This window comes from Takifugu flavidus, chromosome 9 (genome assembly GCF_003711565.1).
Source record: "Takifugu flavidus isolate HTHZ2018 chromosome 9, ASM371156v2, whole genome shotgun sequence".
Lineage (NCBI taxonomy): Eukaryota > Metazoa > Chordata > Actinopteri > Tetraodontiformes > Tetraodontidae > Takifugu > Takifugu flavidus.
Genome location: NC_079528.1, coordinates 1917144 through 1941055, shown reverse-complemented (window position 1 = coordinate 1941055; position 23912 = coordinate 1917144). Strand labels below are relative to the sequence as shown.

At 42.7% G+C, this 23912-nt stretch overlaps 2 long non-coding RNA genes across 2 annotated transcripts; one reads left to right on the top strand and one right to left on the bottom strand.

Annotated features, from left to right (window-relative positions):
* Positions 1 to 1681: 1681 nt before the first annotated feature.
* On the bottom strand, positions 1682 to 4286 carry LOC130531740 (uncharacterized). The gene is made up of 3 exons (XR_008952178.1): positions 4158 to 4286; positions 2147 to 2222; positions 1682 to 2061 (listed from the first exon to the last, which is right to left on the bottom strand). It is a non-coding gene; the product is annotated as an uncharacterized LOC130531740 (long non-coding RNA).
* Positions 4287 to 8432: 4146 nt separating this feature from the next.
* LOC130531271 (uncharacterized) lies at positions 8433 to 9970 on the top strand. Its single transcript, XR_008952060.1, has 3 exons — positions 8433 to 8523; positions 8629 to 8757; positions 8889 to 9970. It is a non-coding gene; the product is annotated as an uncharacterized LOC130531271 (long non-coding RNA).
* Positions 9971 to 23912: the final 13942 nt, after the last annotated feature.

Sequence of the window (23912 nt, the reverse complement as noted above, 5' to 3'; positions counted from 1 at the left end):
GGGGTCTCAAACCCGGAGTCAACCCACTTGAAATTTGGGTGGGTCGATGTGCAATCAGCAAGTTTTACAAGTTCGCAGGTCGCCAAGTTACGGGTTGGGATCTGCATCTGATTCAGACATCATTGATCCAGGAGGATTCATCTTGCTCCTCTGGTGGAATTATGCTTTGATTTTGATACAACATCCTCAGAAAATGCCTAGCAAAACAAGTAACACATACCTGTGTCTCCATTGTTAACCTTTATCTCTTGGAAGGCAAGTAGAAACAAACTACCACACACCTATTTCTCTGTCAGTCGTCATGGAAACATGACACTATGCCAGTGGTGTGGCATTTGGACCAGATGGAAAACAAAGGTGTGAACGTGGACCGTTCTGAGGAAATGTATTTTTAATTCTTCTTGGTTGTGAGAACCTCAGGAACCTGGAAAGTTTCTCACAGCTCATTGTAGAACCAGAACCAGCTGGTTTTGGTGACCATCAACCACGTCAGCATCAGCGGAGCCATGAACTAGCCAACAACATGCTGCATTCAATCAAAAACATTGGGAACATTTCCGATACACTCGAATTGTTGTATCAGATGCGACAGCACACGTCGTGGATCAGAACTTTCCTCCCAAAACCTCAACCCTCCTTCCAATGTGTCATCTCTGCTTCAAAGGGTCTCTTAGGTTTTCACTTTTCCTTTTTCCATTTTAACTGTGCTGCTCAGGAAGGTGAAATAATGGAGGCAAAGATAAACGGAACACTCAGAGATGAACTCGGAGCAGGTTCTCCTCCCTCCCAGTGTTTGTGTCTGAAAATGTCCTCTGTGGGGACAAAAAAAGCTAAAAGTAGGATTTAACATTCTCAAACATCGGCAAACATGCTAATATTTAAGCCTACAACGATACTTTCATATATATGTTTATACATCTGCACAGCTCGTCGCTCAAAGGAGTCCATTTGGTTTTCTTTTATTTCAATACTTAACTGAAATCTTTTTTTTTGCCTTGAATGTTAACACAGTATGAAGAATTGATTAATTTTTAATTAATCTGGGTGAGCTGTTGTATTTCTGATTGCTCTTACCTTCCATTTCCCAAATTATCCTCAGGCTAAACACACACACACACACACACACACACACACACTAAAAACAACTGTGGGCCTCTTTTCCCAACATTTTTCTGCCAAAAATAAATAAATAATAATAGTAATAAATGTCAGCCATTATGAGATAAAGCCCTTTGTTGGTTAATGCATTAATCTGCTGATGTGATGGACAACATATCAATGAGTGAATATTTAATAACTTAGCAGGTCATCCTTCAATTTGCTCCCCTCTTTTCCAGAGTAAAAGCGTTTGAGTAGATGGTTGTTTAAGTTCAGTGATGATCCAATCAGGCTTCATTCTCATGTCACTTTATTTACTTCAGAGCAGATATGAATTCTTTTTTATCCTCAGCAGTTTTCATCTAATCCCAGCAGCACCTTGATGATGGGACGACATCAACACGTGAATCTACTCTAATTTAACGGAGTGACACAGCCATGTTCTGAGCAAGGACCGCTTATGAAAAGTGCTCAGATCCTGCAGGAAGATTAAAAAGAAAAGAATTGAGTCAGTACGTTCTGTTGTGACATTAAACCAGAAAGGACATGAGTAGGAGCCAAGTGTTTTATTTTATTCCTCCTTTTCTATTAAAAAAAAACAATCAAGTTGTCCAATTTCACATTTATGCACACACGCACACACACACGCACGCACACACGCACACACACCCTCTCAATCAGAGCCCTCACGCATCCGTCACAGAAAAGATGGGCTTTCAAAAATGACCGGGATGCGTCTGATCCACACCTGATTAAAAAAGAAGAAAATCCAATATTTCGGGATGTTGGGGTTTTGCCAGCTCTGTGTCCAGCTTTGTGTCACGGACTCTTCATTAGGTTGTGGCTTTAGTGTATCATGCTGAAATGTCAGTCATGCTGCTTTTCAAGCTCCGGTGGCAACAGCTCGGCGTTCCTCCCTCTCTGGCTTGCATCCATGGCAACGCCATGGCAATGGCATGGGGTCTGTACAGAAGAAGAAATTTAATAATTAGGCTTTCCAAGGAGAAGTTTGATTTAGCAGGGCCTAACACATGAATGGCAGTTGTACCTGTTAGAGCTCTGCGGTGGCTCCATAATGGACTCTTCGTCTCCTTGCCTTATTAGAGCATTCCCCTGGTTTATTCCTATTAAAAACATATATATGTGTGTGTGTGTGTGTGTGTTAATTTAAAAGCAGAATGAGAGAGATTGATGATCAGGATATCTTTGGTGGGATAGAAAGATGATATTGTTGATGTTAAACTCACCATCAAACGAAAACGAGGTTAAAATCCTCAGCTGTTACTCAAGCTTGCAAAAGGTTTTTATTTACTATAGACTATTTTAGTCTGATGGTGCCCTCAGATGCACAATGTCTCTGGAAATCTCGATCAGCAGTCACTGCCTGCACCACCGCTCAAGGGAAACTCTGATTCCCTCAATGGGCAAAAAGATAACAAAAGCATTACCATATCTAGTTAATTACCTTAATCTCGCAGCCGTTTATCCCCCTAATTTCGACGTTTTATCAATGTAAATTATTTTCATTTGCACTTTAACATTTGATGCAATGTGTTTTCCTCACAAGTCTCATATGAAATCCTAAATGTTGGTTGTTATTAAACAAGATTTGAGCAGGAATGAGCTTTGGGTCTGTGTCTCCAGTAATAGAGAACAGTTGTCGTCAGCGGGTTCACCGGTTTAAACTTTAGCTTAAAAGAGAAGATAATTAGTTTTTAAAGTGTGTTTTCCCCACACGCGCCCTCCGGTGGTCTTGTTGCTTGCACACTGGCACCAGCCTGAAAAGACACTGCAGAGGGAAACTAATTACCCCGTACCAGAAGTTTTGGTATTTAGGATAGAATGTTTGTTTTCCTCTGGTGATTTAACGGTACATCCGTAATTACACAACAATTATTTCATTTCCCGTAAAAAAGAAAAAGAGACAGCAAACCATTGTAAAATAATTAAGTGGTAAAATCGCGTCATCGCTCAGTTAGAACATGAACTTACAATTTTTGTTCATATTACAGACGTCGTTTATCACGACAAGCCGACTTGTGGATGCAGCTTTAAGTGTGTGTGTGTGTGTGTGTGTGTGTGTGTGTGTGTGTGTGTGTGTGTGGTGTGTGTGTGTGGTAAGAACAAGATGTGTGAATAATCTAACTGTGATAATTGTTTCAGCTCATCTATTTAGTCTTTGACAGTGAGGATTATTATTAAAGTTAAACCTGCACAAATGAACAATTTATTCAAAACTAAAAAAGAAATCTTGTTTTGAAAACGACTCTTAATGTGTAAAAAGTGCAATTAATTTATTGGATGATTGTGTTACTTAACATATATTTGTAGCCAACTGTCATGTATAAAAGAATGACCTCATCAAATATATGAAATTTGATTAGATTGCCCATTTAGCTTTTTTTTAAATGTACTCACTAAATGAAATTATCAAAACAAGTTGTCTATTTTATTTTGAAATCAGAGCATCTCCTCCCATGCAGGGGTGGCGCTATAGAGGCGACCACAGTTGTGCTTATCAGTGGCCTGATTCATACAGGCAGCACTTTATGTCAGCAGGAACGTCTGCCTGCTATAAATGTGTCCATTTGAGCTGGTCACCCTTAAAAGTTGCAGGTTAGTAGGTTAAAGTAAAACTAAGGCTGGATGATGGAGGAGCAGAGATGCTTCACAGCAGCTGAGGAAGTGAGACACCGTGGAGCAGAACCTGATCAGTTCCAGGCCAGTGAGCAGAATGACTGCAAATCCCCCATTTTACTGCCCCTTGAACAATTGTTACTTAAGTTTAAGTTTAAAATCTCCAATCAATGTTGATTGAAGTAACCTGATGCAACTTTATGACCTCTACTGTAGATAAAGACCAGGATTTAAACTGGAAAAGCAGGAAAACCTGAAGCGTTCCTTGCCTGTAACAGAGGGAGGAGCGTCACCACACGCGCGCAACCGTGCACGCAGAATCGGAATTTCAGAACTCAAACGGTTGTCATCGTTACTATTTCTGAGTGCATTGATTGCGTTAATTACACTTAATTGGCTGCTGCTCAGTTGATCGTCATTACCTGTGATTTGTCTGTAACCAGGCTCCCAGAGTTTTCTGGGGGTAGTGCAGCTCGTCAGGAACAACGCTCTCTCAGCTTGTTATTTGAAAAGTCTCCCTGAAGGTTTTTGGAGGCGGCAGAGTGGCTCCATCTGATCACAAATGGCTACGTTATTGTTTTACAGAGAGGAAGGCCAAGATTTGCGCATTAAATATGCAGCCAGATGAAATATTAACGTGCACTGGTGGAGCATCTGAACTAAAAAAGAAAAATAGATCTGTATTCTTTTTCCTCCAGTCCTACATTTTTTTTTATATATATATATATTTTCTTAAACTGAGATGGTTTTTGGGGAGGAGGGGGTGTTTTGAAGTTTAAATATGTGGCCGGTGTCAGCTGCACATAACATGATTGATTCCAAGGTATGGAACCAACACCCCAGCCCACGTCCCCTGTATTCTTCTGCTGAGATATGTTAAGAGAGAGGCAACTCAGCGCATTAGCAGAGTGCCCCCCCGAGTGACATCCGAGACAGAGTACCTTACCCGGTTCTGCTCAGTCAGTCACTGAACACGTCCCCTAAGCAGATCTGAGTATTCCAGCTATAACAGTCGAGCTGCAGATCTGCACAGAATGCGGAACAATTGACACGAAAGCATCGATTGAAAAGCCAGGAGTTTGTGGTAACAGCGGTGGTTTGTCTCTTACGTGGAGGTGTGATATTATGCTACTCTGGCAGACCCCCCCGCCCCCCCTCCCCCCTTCCCATTACAATACCTATGCAGCCCCTTTGTGAGGCTTTCTTTGTATTTAGGAACCAAATAGGTGATTTTCTCCAGAATGGGCTTTCTTTTTGTGCTCGGCACCGCCAGCCTGACTGATATTTCTTTCCAGGTGAATGTTACTGCGTATGTTGCATGTCTGAGTTAAAAGAGCAGCTCTCCCGCTTGGGCTGCTCATTCTGGATGAATGATCTACCCTCCCGACTGCCCGGCTCCCTCCATCAAACCTGGCCAACACTCGTAATAAATGATAGCGGGGGACAATGCCCTATTTCTGTGGCAGAGTCATCTGTCATGCCAGGCCAGAGAAAGCCCCTGGAGTTTCATCATTTCCAAGTATTGCTCACGCTAAAGTAACAGAAGAGAAGCCCCCATCTATTCAATAAAGCCAATGGAACAGCTTGAAAACATGCTAAAATATCTTGCAGGGGGATCAGAGAAGGACGATCTGCTTTGATTTTGATGCAACACAAGGTTGCCCCCCCGCCCCACACACACACACACACACACCACCTCATCCCCTCAACATGCCTCTGCACCACTTCTGCTTTCTATTTCATGTGCTAAGTGCTTAATTAACCCTCGATTATGTAAAGGCGGATTCTTGCTGCTTAATGTCAATTTACAGGTTAATCTGGTCAGCTTCTATTATGTGACAGAGGCAGCAGAGGAACTATGATCTATTCAGAAGAGTCCGCCAGAGACCGCTCAGATTGCCACTCCAGCCCTTCTCATCGGCGGCCCAACAGTCGTTAAACGGGCACCAGATTTCTACATCAGGAGGTTTAACACCCGACTGGAGCAGAGGAACTGTCAGCCTGCCTGACTGAGAGTCTTTTGTGTTTAACACAGACACTAGTCCTGCTTTTAGAGAGTTTTAAATTATTTCTGTGGATAATCTGCAGTTTTTGTGGTGGCGTTTTGCATACAGGACTACAATTAGATTTTGTTTCCTGTTCAGTCAAAAGATTGTTTACCAAGAGCTGTGAAGCATCTTCAGAATATTATTTTTTACAACAGTGACTGTTGCAGTAAGAGAAGCAGCACAGGACACCAGAACCTTGCTGATTATGAAAGGTTTGATGTATTTGATTTATTTGACTATTGATGATTCAGCACATTGTGTGTGATGTTCAGTAATCAGGGACAATCAAAAAGACTGTTCTGACACAAACACTATATAGGCAGGCAGGCAGGCAGGCAGGCAGGCAGCAGGCAGGCAGGCAGGCAGGCAGGCAGGCAGACAGACAGAGAGACAGACAGACAGACAGACAGACAGTCTTTTAGTGTGTATAGGGAGGCATTTGGAGTCAAATCATAGTTTAAAGCTAATGGTTCAGAAATATATCATGATTACAGGTTGTTACTGTTAGTGATTTCATTGGACTAAAGATTTGAGCAAGGTTTATGTGTAGCATCAGTTACCATGGTGACTGAAACACATCATTTGTGATATAAAAGCCTGGTGTAAGATAAACACCCCTCTCTTACGCAGAACCGCATTTAATCATACACGGTATTCTCCTCGAATGCTGCACTTGTCCTCGAATGAGTGACTGTGGGAATAAAAGCAGTCGACTGTTTAAAATGACACAACCGCTGACATGATGTCGATAATCATCATTACTGTTTGGCTACGCGGTGGCAGATTGACAATGTTATCACCTGATATTTGATGGGAATACCTCACTCCCTTTTTAATTTAGGGAGTGGTGCCTTTACTCCAAGCACAACCCTTCAGTTGTTTCCTCGGTGCAGTTTTTTAAATAGAGTTCTCTTCTTGGGGGAGGAAAGGGAAACACCCACACTGTGGTATTTCTCTCCTCTACTTCAGGGTATGATTAAGAATTATTATAAGACAAGACGTGACACACTGGAACCGCTTCTGAATTTTCATTTCCGATGTGCTAAAATGTTTATCAAACATGTTTTGTGACGCGTTACCTGATAAATTGAAACATCCAAGGAAACCATCAGAGGTTCTACTGGCTGGATGGTTGCAGGTTGTGTCAGGGTTGAGCTGCTTTAATGATTTTTTGCAGGTTTTTGACAACCAGCATGAGACGTGCTGGCTGAAGGCTTCAACCCTCAGCCTTCCCAGGGGGGTGGACCACCATTCTCGCCTCCTTTCTCACATCTCTAACGACTCACGTTATGACAGTAGGGGAGAACTGACCCACATACGGGTCACACCTCGGCCCTGGTGACCCTTCTATCTCACCGAGCAGCGGGGTGGGCTGCGTCTCTCTGGACTACCCCTGAGATGTCAACATCGCTAGAGGTTCCAGCACCTGGGACTCCTCATCAACTGTGAGAGCTGATGTTTGTTTTTTTAGGAATTTCAGCTTTAACCTACTTCAGTAACATATTGGACCTTAAAATACACAAGAATAATACATTTTTAGTTGAAGGAACATATTACAATATTATTCATAAGACGTGTGTTTTGAGTATATACAGAGAGAGATATTTTTATTTAGTCGGCTTCAACTCCTCAGAACAAACTAGAGACAAAGTTATACAGAGAGCTGTGTCTTCCTTGTTTTTTATTGTTATGCTAAGGTGGCTTTCAGGCAGGCATCTGTTACCATGGTAATGGCAACAGGAATTTGACTGGCAGGATTTTTCCTGCATGATCATTAACTCCTGAGGGTTAACCTAATGTCCTGGGTCTCTCTCATCTTCTTCCCGTGATACTTGAACCCACTTCCTCTTCCTTTCTGTTCCAGATATTTTAATTCATGTTCCAATGTTTTCATCTGTGTTTTATTTCTGGTGGTTTTGATCCAGTTTATGAGTTTTGCACCTTAGTCTGTTGATACAGATCTGCTCGATGGGCTTATGTCCTGTATGTGACCTCAACTGGGAGAATGAAGAATGCACACACACATACGCATTTCCCTATCTTTTCCTTTATTACAACCACATCTTAACCCTCAAACAGTCCTTTAAAGTTTAACTGGCCCAGCTTTGCGAGGAGAATGAGTATTTTATTTTGTAACATGTAGAGAATACAAGGACACACACATACCGTGAACACAAAGTAAGCTGTAAGCATAAAACCCAACATAAATGTCCAACTTTCACATTATTGTACCTTTAATAAATATCTCTACAGATTTGTGATCAGTCCCACCTGTTTATCATATTCATGTATTATGTAGAATATATATTATAAATACATTACACTGAGGTCTTTATAATTAATTTTTGTCTTCTTTTTGATGCTAAAAAGTCATCTAAGGACCCTGATCACATGTTAAATTTATACTTGACAGAGTTATACCAACATGCTCTCTCTGCTGTTGCCATGAGAACGCTGTTTAGAGAAATCCTTAAATTGGTCTGGAGTAGATACAGTAACTTTTAGATTTGTAAAAGATTCTTGTGCATGAGGAATAATTAGCTTCATAAATAAATAGCTTCATATTTTGAAGTTGTTGAGCAGAACTGTTCATCAGAAATGAATTTGAATCAGGCAGACTTTGGACAGCCTTCATCCACTTCGTGTACAGGACCCACACCTGGGCTGTGATCTGCTTGTACTGTTGTTGTTGGCGAAGAAAGACAGGAGTGATTTAAAGGATCAATTTTAAAGACAACAGGTATGGAAATTACTTCCAGGAATGAGACGATGTCAGCGGCACATTTTTCAAAGGTAATTTTTTAGAAGTGACAGGAAATCCAACTTCCCTGTTCAACCTTTTCAGCTACTGAGCAACGGACAAAAGATGGATCAACAGAACTGTCTTCCTTCTTGAGAAAATAAAGGTTTTAATGGCTGACCAGCGTAGAGAGCCATCTGAGACTAATGCATTTCACGGTCCATTTCACCCCCTGTGAGTACATCCACTGACAACACCAAACCATTTTATAATAAATGATTTTTCTCAATAAGTGTGACATTTGATCCTAGACAATGACTCTCTCCCTCCCTCTCTCTTTTATTTTCTCCTCCTCACATACACAGAGAACCAGATGGAAACAGATGTTGTGGGTCTGGCTGTGCCAGAGACTAAACTTGGTATTGGCCCCTGACTACGGAATCACCTCTTCCCAATCACGGTGTCGGAAATTGTCCCCATCAAGTCCATTTAACCTTAACTCTCTCTCTCTCTCTCTCTCTCTCTCTCTCTCTCTCTCTCTCTCTCTCTCTCTCTCTCTCTCTCTCTCTCTCTCGCCCTCACACACTCATTTGAAAAATCTTTCCACGCTGCATAATGTGAATCATGAATATCACACCACCTAACATTTGCCAAAGCGCATAAGGGCAATGCTCTGCCCCCCCGTCCTGCCGGCCACCGACGCCACTGCCACTGCTCGCTTGGAACCTGTTCTCCAGGTGATAGATACTATTTACATGGCAGAGGAAGCGGAGTGAACGCTATGAGTAAAGCACCTGGAAGCTGGCAGAAAAAGATAAAGTGCCTTGAGATAGAAATGTAACAGCACTATCTATCTGGGTTATTAGAGTCCCCCCTCAGGATTCTCTTCAACAGAACACTAGCCATTATGTAGGCCACAGAGAAACACTGAGAGTCTGGCTGTGTGAATTAAATCTGGCAACCCGATCTGCCTGCATCAATCCATACACCCGCTTCGTCGCCAGATAGGATAACGAGGGAACATGCAAAAAAAAGTTAAATAATTTGTGAAGGTCACAAATCAGTTTATGCACAAACTATCGTCTAGTCAGTATTTCTCTGGTTGGACAAGATAAAATCATTGTTTTTTAACCTTGACAAAGACGTACAACTGTAAGCTAAAAAACAGGAAGTTCTTTGGTGTGTGGAATTATAATGAACAGTAGGCATTGAGTGAAAAGAGACTGGGGGGGAAAAGTGGCATCCACAAAATGAATGTGTGTTTTGCACCAATGTTTGCATGATGTAGTAGACTGGGACAGCTGCTAAGAGTCTGTAATTGATCATGTCGCAGCCGTCCCAGCTCTTGTTTTGAATGTTTAAAAGGATTAGTCTTCAGGTTGATGGATTAAAGCCCGGTGGGAGGGAAAGGTGGGCCAGGGAATGAAATAAAACATGTGTGCTCTAATCCTCAGCTGGTTTGTTTGTGCAGCGCAGTGGCAATAGCTAATGTAAAGGTGATTGTGCTCCCGTTCCCACGCGAGCTGGCTTTGCCTTGAGCCTCCATCGCCTTCCCCGGCCTCTTTGCGTTTACTTTGGACTATTAAATTAGTAGGTTGAAAAAGAAATCTCATTAAGTAGCCTCCCTCCGCCCTACAATCCCATCTTTGCACACCTTTTAATCAGATGGTTTGAGTGGTTCATGTAAAGAGTCTCTGTAGTGATTTTAGTGGCTTTAACTCGTTTACAGAGCAAACGCACACATGCAGGTTAATGAAGTTAGCGTGTAAAAGGAGCTAGTGTGCGCTTGTGTTTGAGATCAGACACGCAAACACACACACACACACACACACACACACACACACACACACACACGAGTGAGCAGATTTTTACAAAAACATGGAGAAATCGTCATGCTGCTATACACACATGCCACATTATATTCAGGCACCTCCTACGTGTGTGCAAATGAAATCCACCCTCAACCATCCAGTTTGTACCAAATATGGTACGTGGGCACGGATGCACTTCGATGCATGCACACGCACACACATGGACCAATAAGTTAAGTTAAGCCTTTCCTGGACATGGAAGTCATTAAAAGCGGATTTAATTAAGGGCCCCCTGATCAAAGCCGGCATTAAAAGGACAAACGTATTCTAATAAATGTGTCTGTGTCTCGCGTGAGGATCCCACAGCGCTCTCATACATCACGCTGGGAAGACCATAGCTCACTTTCATAATCCAGCTATTTCTGTGCTGATTAAAATCTCATTTATCAATTCATCTGCACCTCTCCCCTCCCCTTCCCTCCACTCCCCTCCCCTCCCCTCCCCTCCCCTCCCCTCTCCTCTCCTCCTCTCCTCTCCTCTCCTCTCCCCTCCCCTCCCCTCCCCTCCCCTCCCCTCCCCTCCCCTCTCCTCTCCTCCTCTCCTCTCCTCCTCTCCTCTCCTCTCCTCTCCTCTCCTCTCCTCTCCTCTCCTCTCCTCTCCTCTCCTTAATTAAATCAATCTATGGGGGCTGCCAGGTGCATCTGCTCACCTTTGCTGTGCATCACCCTGGATTTTGCACTCGCTCCGACCTTGATTGTGCAGCTCTGTCGCACTGCTGCTGCTGGACGGACATCGACTGACCGGAGTCGGGGTCAAAGAGCTGAGCGGGACAGTGGGATAAAGCCGTGTGCTGCAGGATATTAGTTGCAAGCTTTTTTTTGAACACTTACAATTTCCACCATCAGGAAATTAATAAACCTGAGCACCCTTTTTTAATATGTTCAGGTTATTTCCAACACTTCCTGCAAAATTAGGTTAATTACATCACTTCTGGAGCAATAAAAAAGTGCGATTCCAGGTGTTCATTAAGGTGGCAGTCAGACAGTCACATATGGTCTTTAAAAAGTCGGAGTAATATATTTACAACTTTTAAGGGTTATTACCTGCAAATAAACTGCACAGGTGCAGGGAGGGATTTTAAAATTCACTATAGTGTCATCATTTATTCTCCTGTCCTCTTCATGGCAAGGTTAACCGTATCCCAACACAGAGTAATCAACTAAGGATGCGTTTGCATGTATTTTATTGGCCTGAGCAGCGAATCACCCAATGATAAATATATGGGCCTCATTGAAATAGATGAGAGGGCTGCATCTGTCGAACAGTGAACGCAGCTTTATGTTCCATAGAGACATGAAGGTTGTTGGAACAGTTTCTCTTCACAGTGACACCATATTCCCGCTGGTACTCATTTTATAGTTACACAACATATGTATACATACAGAGAGAGAGAGCGGGGCCAGGGTCTACCATACCAGACAAGACCCCAGGTGTAGGCTGTGTGGAGACGCACCTGGGACGGTCCAGCACATCACAGCAGGGTGCAAGATGTTAGCAGGCAAGGCATAACCAGGTGGCTGGCCCAGTGTACAGGAACATCTGCACTAAGTATGGACTGGAGGTCCCAGGGTCCAGGTGGGAGACACCCTCGAAAGTGCTGGAGAACAAGCAGGCCAAGATCCTGCGGGACTTCCAGATCCAGACTGACAAGATGGTGGTGGATTGACCCCAAATTAGCACCATTCTTGGTAGCGTCGACCAAACAAATGTTCTCAAGGGGACAGTCATTAATCTGAATATTTTTCATTTAATCTTTTGAGGTCTCAGGTTCGATGAAGGCAGCAGACACGAGTGCTGAATTCAGGATGTTATTTCAGAGAAAACCAACTGCAAATCCTGCCAGTCAAAACAACACTCTTGTCTATTTCACACAGGCACAAACTAATTTGAAGCCAAATGGCCATGACAGTGTTTACTGCAGCTCTGTCCATGAAGAAAAACATAATAAACAGCGTCCGGTGTGAATCGAGAACATTGGTGGTCCGAACAGGATGGGGAATCTCACGGATTTGATTGAGCTGATTAAAACACTGCCGCATGGATGTACACGGCAAATTGTCCTCGCCACCGTGCAGGACGGCATCTTACAGATCAGGTAAGATGTAGATTTAGTCAATCTCACATATAAAAATTTACCTGGAAGCTCTGGAGAGTCTGTTTCCATTTTAATAATTGAAGACGGCACCATGAATGAAGGAGCAAATTACATTTCTACTCTCAGTTTTTCATCCTCCCCTGACGGTCATGTCTGCTCTAAAGACCTCGTGATGTTTTCAGATTTGTATCCTGTCTGCAAATAAAACGACTAATGCCGTTAAGGCGCGGTGCCACCCCGTGACATTACAGGAAGACCAGATAATGTCACAGCAAATCTGCTGCCATGAAATAAACAATTAAAGAGGTATTTGGCATTTTTGCAGCCTTGAGTGAATTTGCCCGTAGCACTGATGCCACATAATCCCAAACCTGCATGTGAGTGACGCCAGTAAGTCTCCGCAATCTCATCTCGAGCACGCGCTCTGCTTCACCTGATAGGTCCGCCACAAGTCGGAGAAAAGGGGAATTCAAGAACAGCCTATTCCTGTTGCTCGTATTTTCCATCTCCATTTCCTCAGAGGATAACTGTGGGATCCCTTGGTCATCGACTGCTCCACGGAACAACACGCAGTTAATCAGCATCAAACCACTCCAGCATGGCCTCCTGACAACCACTCCAAAAGCATTTCTGACCTCTTTATGTTTCCTACCCATTTTTCAAAACACACCGCAACACAGAGGCTTCGTGAAGGAAATAAAATCAAATGAAAAATGAAACAACAGCCTACGCCGGTCAAAGGATTTAGCACCGCGTCTCCAGCCTGTGACCACAGCAGACAGCCGCTCCTTTACGTTTATATTATAATATTTATATGTTTTTTTTATATATATTAAGCAGAAATGTAGCTAACAGTCTGATATGATTACCATGACCTTTGACCATCCAAATCTACAGAAGAAAACAAAAGAGAACATCTGAAAGGGCTCTGGAAATGTTGCGTTCAAGAACCACACGGGCCGATAGCTGGACAGACGTCCTCTAACTGTCACCATATAGAGACGCAACAACTTCTGCTGCTGTTTTTAAACCCATTTTTCTAATGTTTGCCACTAAATAATAACCACAGCAGATGATAAAACTATGCAGGTTGGGTTTATTGATCTGGACCTGAGGAGTTTCTAGTTCTATCAACCGTCTCCTCACAGCCAGAAACACTGTTGCCTGTTCTGACAAGTCAAGTCCTCCTCTGCATAATGTGAACTCACAAAGAAACTTTTTTTAGAGTGGGATGAACAAATATGTGATTGGAATATTTGAAGGAAGAGCTGCAGTTGATGTAACACCCAGAGAAAATTGGACCTGTGGTATTTTTGTAAAACTTTCGGGAACACTTGAATATGAAAGCTCTGGCTGGTTTAACAAGGTCTTTTTTTATTGTTAGGTTAATATATTTTATAAAGCAGCTTTACAATGAAACCCTTCTGTCTGGGTTTAAATGTAGAAAGTAAAGGATTTTTCTGCAAAAATATGACTTAATGCCACTGCATACTTAATAAACCCAACTGAAGCTCCGGTCCTGGTTGTTGATCGTTGGAATAACTGGGATTAGCCCTGACACCAGAAATATCAGCAGTGATAGTAATTCAGGTATTCTAAAGGTGTTTTACCATCTATATCTGAACCAGAACTACTGCTACAACGCTGTATTCGCAGTTGCACTTCTAATAAAATATTTAATGAACGTGTAACCCTGGCAAGGCTTTCCAGATTTTATTATTACCTTCGCCAAGGAGGTTATGAGACAGCCTGCATTGGGTTTTATTTGTTTGTCTATTAGAAAAATAACTCAAAAACTTAGGAACAGATTTAATTAATTTTTCAGGAAATTTTGATAAAGAGCCAAGGAAGAGCTGATTAAATATTGCTGCTGTCCCGGAGGGACCTTGACCTTAGATCTTCCAAAGATCACATCTATGTGGCTTTGCTCCTAAAGCAACATGTTTTCTTACATAACCTCATCGTACTGGAACCTATATGAAATAATTGCTTATAAAAGAAATATATGCTAACATGCTACCTTGTGAGAAATTCAAGTGTTTAAATTCTACTCTGCGATATGCGGAGATGTTCCGTGAAATTACCCAACTGAGTTGGAATTTTACCTTCGCACACCCGAACCGTAACCAAACACGGTTTTAACCTTTAGCAACCTGTTAGCCGCAGCTTTACTCAACTTTAGTAGACTACTTATAAGTACTTTGAGTCGTTGTCTAATTTCATCTCTTTTCATTTTATCGCTGCTATTTAAAGTACTTATCTTCCGTGACATTTCCCTCAGACTTGAGAATGGACCCGTGTGAAAAGGCCCTGCACAGACCTACAGCAGACAGAAAAGTGCATGCAAGAAGCTTTTCTTTTTTTCTCACACAATCATCAAATTTTCACTTCAGAACATATCAAGTCATTTTTTCCCCTCCTTTAGTTATACTGAGGACAGTCTGCTATTATGGTTTGTCCAGCACCAGTCACATCTGAGTAAAGTGTCACCTGCAATTGTATAGCATTTAGCAGCACTTTTCCCTCAGGTTTTCTTCCTTTAATGGGCTCCTCCTGCCTCCCCCCCCCCCCCCCCCCCCCTCTTCTGTTAATGACCAGTGTTATCTTACAACATCCATCAGGTCAAAATCAGCTGGGTTATCTGAGGGGCTGCACTGCTGAAGTATTGTAGCCTTGTTCTCCGTCCAGTCCTGCTGCCATCGCCACCTATTGACACTCAGGTCCACACCCTTCACACAGATCTTCCTGCTGCAAACCTTCTCTTTTTTGTGTCCTCTAATCAGACGGGCTAAAAATGCGACAAGGTCAGTGCGAGCTGATCAGAACCACAGTGGATCTCTGCCACGTGCATCCTGGTGGAGCAGCCGGGGATGTAGCTGTCAACGCTCATTATGTGCTCACTCAGTGTGGGATTATTTTTCCTTTCTACATTCACATCCACATTTCTGGAGCCCGACAGCGAAAAACAACATTGGGATGAATATATTCACCATAAACAACAGACTTTTCAGGGTTATTCAAGTCTCTGGAAGCTGAGAAATTCCAAACTGGCTAAAAGGGCTGCTTTTCACACACATTTTGAGCCAAAATAGGAAACCTCATGTTGAAGATTCCAGTCTGAAAATGAATGTCTTTTATACAAAGGTGATGTTTCGTTATTTCTTCTTTCTTGACAAGTTTTATTCTTTAATATTTCTAAAGAAATAATGGTGTATGGCACCCTTGTGAGAATGTATAAAGGAGCAGCATTTTTTGAGACTGTTTTCTTCATTACAATGAAGTTTCCTGTTAATCCAAGAGGGTTCTTAGTATAATAATTAATCCTCTTCTTTGTTTCAAACAGGCAGAAGTATAGCATATTTACTCCTCTATTCAAAGTTTGTCAAATACCCTTTTCATATATTATCTCCATGTAGAAATGCATCATAGGACACCAAATTGGCTTTGGAGTAACATAAACCACCTGCTAAACACAGTGTCATTCAAATAAAACCATGTGGTAAGAGGGGGAACAAGCGGTTGTTATTCTGAGCATTCTTACGTTGCAGCTCTTCTGTAAACACTGTCAGTTAATGAGCAGTTAAAGTTTAGGGCTGCTGTCACTCTGTTTATTCATGCACACACCAGTAAACATACTGGTAAAACAGCTCCCCACCAGTCGGAGGCGCGGCTCTGCTTGCCTCTGTCCATCATTTACTTGAAGTCTCAGTGGTCTCCGACAGGTACGGGGCTTCCTCGGGACAGTTTGGTGGCAGAAATTGACACAGCGTTGACTTGATCCTTAGCACAGCCTTCGTCTGTGGCACTGTGATGATGGGTGATGGAATGGGGCTTTCGAGAAGGGAGAGTAGAGCTCCCAGCAATGGATAATCACCACTGTCTTGCCTCCCTTGCTCCACAGACTCACGCTCAAGTGTCCAACTTGATCCTGCGGCCGCCACCGCTTTGTGGAATATTGCAAGCAGAGGGCGGCCATGCAGCAGAGTCGCCGCTGCATTCTGCTGTATCTCAGCAGAAACACATGCAACTGTCGGCTCACATTCACCACAGGCAAAGGACAAACTTGCTGATGACTTTAATAAATAACAGAATGGATTTGTTCTGTTTTGTCTTTATTGTAGTGCCCGCTCCCCTGGATAATTGGTGTAATAGTGGTAGTATCCACTGCGTCCAGTAGAGGGCTGCGCTTTTTTTCCGCCTTCTTCCGACCACGATGACGACCGATATTAGCTTGACTCACCCCCAATGTAAACTGTTCTGTGTTCATCGAACAAGGAAATCAAGGCTGCTTTACTGCGTAGTGTGAATGTTGCTTTAGTTATTTGGGTCCAGATTCTGTTGGGGATGGTGTGTCCTGCATCTCTCATGCTGCTTCTCAGTAAAAGAGAGTTCCCAGACTGGGATTAATCACATTCATCTCCACTAATCATATAAATCCTTGAATACCCATGAAGTGTACTCCCTCCCTTAAGTAGGCATTACACGGACACTCATGGGCCAGTGTGTCTGCTTGGCACATTCCATTACAGCTCCACCTATGTGGGAATTTTATTAAAATGACACCTCGGTGCAGAATGCGACTCCACTCCTCTTCCCAATGCGAGGTTTTATGTATCTCACATTTCTACAGTACTGCAGGCACACGCTCCCGAACACGAAGCTGCAAGGTTATCGTTGCGTAACTGCTCTGTGAAGAGCTATTTAATCAGGGTGAGCCTTGATGCATTTGGACAGAAGATCCAATGAGTATCCATATTTTCACTATGTATATTACTGTATGGCGTTTTATCATGCCTCCCTGCTGTTCTTTATTTACTCTAACATTGTTTGTCTGGTTTGCTTTCTGTTCTCTAGGGGGTTGTGAGACTTCTGGTTTTTTTTAATATCTTTGTCTCTCATCCTTATGACAGAATTCATAATAACCTTGACCTTGAAATGAAATAGGAATCACACATGCAGAAAAGCCCAGTAGGAGCGTCCCTCTAAATCACAGACAATCCACAAAAGCGCCCACTAAAGGTGCCAACAGTGAGGCCATATGTCCCACAGTTATTAAAAACAGAGCTACTAACAAGTGCTGAGGGAAACCCAGAAATGGAATTTTGAATTTTGGTTGTTGGCTCCTGTGGAAAACGTGGCTAAATGTGGAATGTGGAACACATTTGTGGAGTAAAAACGCAACATGAAATGTTTGAGGGAACAAGATTAATTAGTTCTTGGATTAGTTTGCCTGGTAAATGAACTTGCCGCCAGATTCTTCTCATACTTGTTGTCCCTCACCTGGAGAGTCTGTGCAGGACAGGAACGGTAGCTCAGGAAAACACTCCCACCTCAGTTCATTTATACCGCAGTGCCTCGGGGAAATAGACATCTGGATAACCGCATGCTGCTGTGATAAAGGTGAATATGACAGGTCTCCTTTGGCTTCCTTTACTCCCTTGCTTCAATCCCTCCTTCTCTCTGTTTCCTGTCTCTGTCCTCCTCCACCTCCTCCTCCTTGGTATTTTGCCCTATATTTTCCTTCCTCCCTCCACCTGCTCTCCTCCGCCAGCCCAGTGATGGCTGTTGATGGCACCTCTGCTCACTCAGCCAAATGTCACGTAACAGAAACTGAAATATCAACTTGACAGTCAATATGTCGGAGAAATGATGGGGAGGAGGAAAAGGTGTGCCTGTCTTGTTGTTCTCAAAGGTGCTGTGAGCATTGCTGTGTATTTCCAGTGTGTAGGAAACGGATGGCAACCAAGCGGAGGCAGAAAAGGGCACACGGAGACCTTCAGCTCATTATTATAGTTGTTAGAATCCTGATAGTTAATCACTTACAAAATTACATATTCAGGCTGTTGGGTCCACTTTCTCCCACATAGCGTTACTCCATCCATCATCCATCCATCCATCCATCCATCCATCCATCCATCCATCCATCCATCCACCATCCATCCATCCATCCATCCATCCATCCATCCATCCATCCATCCATCCATCCATCCATCCATCCATCCATCCATCCATCCGAATATTTAATTCTGAACCTGAATAATGTGGCTTTAAACCAATCATGAGCAGAAATTACAAATCATATCCTCACATATTGAGAGAAAATGAGTCAGCATTATTAAGAGTCAAGCAACATTCACGCCAGCGTTGAATCACAACAGTCCTGAATGTTTTCCATCAGTGTGTCCAAGAGTCTCCGATTCGGCATCAGAGCCTGGAAGCAATGTTCAGCAGTCAAGTGCAGAGGTGGAAACGTGTGACCTTTAACCCCAAGATCCCTGTAGCAGCATTCAGAAATGGATAGGAGTGTTGTGATGTGAGGAGGCTGTTTAAGCGCCAGAAGGGCAACAAGCCATTGATTCAGGTTCAAATCAACCCAGCAGATCAGTCCGCCGAGTCTTTTCGAGGGAAAGAAGAATTTAATTGATTATTGCTGTGTGCGAGGAATTAGCATTAGCACTCAGTGCATCGCAGGAAAATGAGTTTCCTCATTATTTTTGTTTGCTCAGTCAAAATATTGAACATAAATCAGAGAAGTAAACTTTACATTTCTTATCTTTGTTTTGAGTAGTTTGCTTGTATAATAATAATAATAATATAATTAGTTCTTCTCAGAGGTAAGATTTGCTTCTCAATATGATTAAAGTTAATGAATCATCTCAATCTCAACGCCCTCCCACCAGCTTTTGCTTTTTGAGTTTAAAAAATGTGAAACCAGTTGTTCCAATTATTTATATTCATCCCTCAATAAGGAGAGTTTAAGCATTCATACTTAATTATATATACGTTATTAATATTAACACTCGGATCAGATTGTGCCTCCACAGTGTGGATGTCGTTAATAATGAGCAGAAAATAAAGTATTTAATCTCCTCTGGCAGCTGAGGAGGATCCCACCAACATTCAGAGCTCCATCTGTGTGCTCCCTCTCCTGCTCCAGTTCTATATGGACGTGTATATTAGATTTAAATCTATATTACACTTGGCCATAGTTTTTCATTACATCGCCAGTGCAATCAGGCATGTGTAAAACAATCCTTGTCTGCCACAGATCACACAAGACAGGGCCGAATCCATACGAGGCGAAACATTATTAATAATAAGAGCGTTTATTGGCATTCTGATTCAGTGTATTAAAAAGTCCTGCTTCTTTTTCCCCCACTGGCTTCATCTGAGGATCCAATTTGCTCTGACCTTTAATGACACAGCGGGTAACTGCCGGCTCTGGAGACAGACATTAATAGACATGAAAAAACTATTACCAGCCTATTCTGCCCAACTGTTAATAGGAGATAATAGAAAAGCTCTGAGACGGCTTGTCAGAAAAATTGTGCAGAAATCTCCTTCCTGTGTTTAGAATCTTTAACCTTTTTTTTTAATGAGCCTGCTAATTTAGGATCTTTTCTTATGGGGTAAATTAGAAACAATTTTCCTCATTGTGGGAGTCTAATCTGGATATTATTGCTGCAGAGCCCCTTCCAGATGTGAGTTAAAAGTTAAAAATCAGTCTACCAAAAGCAGGAGATAAATGCAGGGAGACCGTCTGCTTGATCGCTGAAGGATTTATCACGCTGACGGATTTATAGATGCTGTAATCTGACGTAAAGGCTTTCGATTGTTGGAATTAAACCCAGCAGTCCTGACCCTTATCACCAGCTCTGTTTACCGCTAGAGCCTCTACATGCTAATTACAGCCAAGTTGTTTGTCGCGGAGCGGCTCTTCCTCTTGTTTACTAATGAAAAGCACGCATGCTGCTGCTGTAGCCTTGATTAGAATGGATTAGGTGACCTCTCTTCTGCCTTCACACACCCATAGAAGCTCAAACACTCATTCATTTTAGTAATCAAGCAGTCACACCTTTTCTTGAAGGCCTCTGCCAAGTCCATTCAGACTGTGGATGCACACGGCGGCTTCTTTCTCATGCTGGGGGTGCACCTGTGATCACCGGGAAACCTCTTTGTTTGATCCAGCAGGTGAAGAGACGGCCGAGAGGATGGAGGCTCTCTAAGCTGACCCGGCGGGATTGCTGACGGAGATGTGACCTCCGGGGGCCCTCCAAACCATGCACCATTGTTTTGTTCTGCTAATTACGAAGCAGTGTTCAGGCTGATTGGTTTCCAGTGTGTAATTACTAAAGCGTCTGCTGAGAGAGCTTTCCGTCGGACTTCCAGCCTCTCCCCACGTGACGAAATTTGGTAAGAGCTTGGTGATGCAGAAGGCCCGGTCTTGAACCAGGGAGGACTCCAACATTTCCAAGGACTCCTAACAAAGATGAACAAAAAGTGGGAGAGACTGGAAGAATGGACCGTTTTGGGTTATCTTTGATTGACCTCCTCCTTCCTTTGTACAGGCTGAAAATAGCACAGCCATCTTACAGGAGCGATGTCGAGGGCAGCTGGTTTATTGGTTTTACTAGAGCCTACCACTAGAGGGCACTGTGGTTTACACTCAACAAGGATACGCCCGTTATGAACGCAGCACTGCTTAATTTATCCACCATTAATTCTGATAGCTGCATTCTTGTGCTAGAATAAGAAAAGACAGCAGAGAATATTAAAGTCTGCTTGTAAAGAAATCATAAATTTAAGACCTCAGATTAAAGTGGAAGTGTTTCTTTGATGTGGAAGTCAGGGAACAGGTTTGTTTTTAGAGCTGCGATGTTGTGATTGGTTATTTTGACCTCACCATTAACACCATTGCTGTGATGTGGAGTCAAAAGGAGGAGAACTGCGGAATATATTCATTTTTAAGAAAAACCAGGGTGTTGTTCAAGGGGGCAGCCATCTTTCATTGGTGGCCCGTTCACAGCAAAACATTAACTAAAGAGGTTTGTTTTCATATCAATTGAAACTGTGAACATGACTCTTACACACTATAAAACCACCATAAATGGCTTGAAGTACATTTTAATTCCAATGTACACTTAAATCCACTTACTGTGTCTGCCACACAGTAATAATGGGACAATTACAAGTGTCAAATCGCATGCTGGAGTGCCACGTTCACTCCGTTTGATCTTTACAATGCCGTTCAGTATTCATGAGGCAGAGGAGAATATCTTTTTCTGAGGATGCCTGCCATCAGCTGCTTCCACAATATCACTGCTTAGAGGGGACAAGCCAGCAAAGTCTGCCATCTATATGAACAGGGAACAAAGCTATGTTTGATTTCCAGCTCTGGGTTTTAAACCCACAGATGAGACGAAAAAGGGAAGGATTGTACTTATCTGTCCTCCGGAATGATGAACCGGCAAATGATAATACTGCAGCAAGGAGGAACCTCTAGAAGGAACCATTTCATTTCAGTGTAAAAGAACATTTCAAAGAAGAATAAAGCTTTAATCTTCAAAGGAATTACTCTTTAATGCTTATTTTCAAAATCACACAACAGCATTGTCAGAACAACTCTTCTCATTGGGAAGGACACAAAAAGAAGGATGTTTACTCTCCATAGCTTCACATTTACTGTGGAGTTACTTTCAGAGAGAGAGACTTAGTCCTTGGTGAAAGTGTTGCAATTACAGGAAATAGTGTTTTGACCACTTTTGTACAGATGAGGACAGATTTGGGAATAAAGAAAAAGGGATGTGATTTTTTTAACAAAACAAATGCATCTCTCACAGATGTTGCTTCTCCTCTGGAGACTGAAAATGCTGTGAACCAAATGTAAAAACAAAGCTGAGCACGACGGAAACCCTTACTGCTAGAATGGAAAAAAAGAAAAGTGACCCTGAGAAAGAGGAGAAAATTCCCTGATGAGGAGCATCTTTGAGTTGCAATTACTGTCTATAACAGGCCTATATGTTTACCTCCCTGAGCCAGCCTGAATTATCATGCCATCATAAGATGTCATTAGCATTTGGTGTAAAAGAGCTTGAAAACGAGGTGAAGAAAATAGGAAGAACCTGCGGAGTGAGCAACGTACATGCTGGCCTAGATGTGTCTGGCGATAAGTAGTGCCAGATGCAGAGTGAGTGAGCACGGTGGCGTTTGAGATTTCTAGACAGCCTGTATGCAGTGTGTGTGTGAGTGTGTGTGTGTGTGTGTGGTGTGTGTGTGTGTGTGTATGTGTGGGTGTGTGTGTGTGAGAGAGAGAGAGAGAGGGAGAGAGAGAGCTTGGGTGTGTTACAAACTCTCCATCCAGTGAGCTGTGTTGAGTAAATGTCTAAATGATTTTCAAAGAGCTTTCCAGAGAGTCTTTCATTTCCTGGAGTGAAGGCATGAGAAGTTTATCTAAAGCTGGTGCCAAGGCAACTTTTCAAAGAGAGGAACCACTTGACCACCGGAGTGGCCTGTAAAACCACAGCAGATATGTAACTCTTTGAAGTGAAAGATGGTGTTTGGTCACGAGTGGACGTCTCTTTCACATTTCATTTCCATTTTTAAAAAAAATCCAGAAAGACCAAAGTGCAAAAGTTATGGTAATGTAGTGATAGATAGATAGATAGATAGATAGATAGATAGATAGATAGATAGATAGATAGATAGATAGATAGATAGATAGATAGATAGATAGATAGATAGATAGATAGATAGATAGATAGATAGATAGATAGATAGATAGGTAGATACATACTAGTTAGGACAAGTAAAAGAAAGCCAATTAAGTGCTGAAAGAAGTTTCTTACTGCACAGAGTGGATTGCCCCCCCCCCCCCCCCCCCCCCCCCCCAATATTGCCATCAGCAGAGCAGACAGCCTCTCACTGTACATGTCTCTAGCTGTAAATGGATGATGGTGATAATTGACCAAAGTAAAGCCTATATGACAGGTTCAGCTAATGATAAATGTGAGAGGAGCCAGCAGGTGGACAGCATCATTCCTCCCCTTTTATCACAGCACGAGTCCCCGGCACAACACCCCACAGTGCTCAGGGGAATGGAAAACACGGAATCTTTTCCTTTCACCACAGTCTCTTTCTTTTCATCCTGCCTTTGTGAGCGTGTGCGCGTGCACCCGCGTGCGCTCGCCTATACACGACACAGCTGTTCCATTTCATCAGGTTTTAGTCCTTACTACCCATTAAAATGAGCTCAAAACAGGATTTGAGCTGCCATTATGCCAGAGACTCACTGTGTTGACAGCAGACATTTTTCATGCAAAACACTCAAAAGTAATCTACAGTGCAACAGGAGAGCAGCCGACAAATTAGTCTAGCTATGAAAACAGCCCGAGTGAGAACAGGGTGTCTCTTCCCTTCTTTTTTAAATGAAATAAGTAGATCAAAATTCAGGATGTGCCGTGGCACTAATGTGCGCAGCCTTGTGTGCCATCTTCATTTTAACAAATAGGTCTTCTCTCTCCTCGTCCGTCATGCCACAATGCTCTCCAGGCATTCTGTAATTCACATACAAAATAATACAAAAATGCAGCGGCGTCACCCCAAACACGGAAATCTCGCCGTTTACTCCACAGAATCCCTCGCCA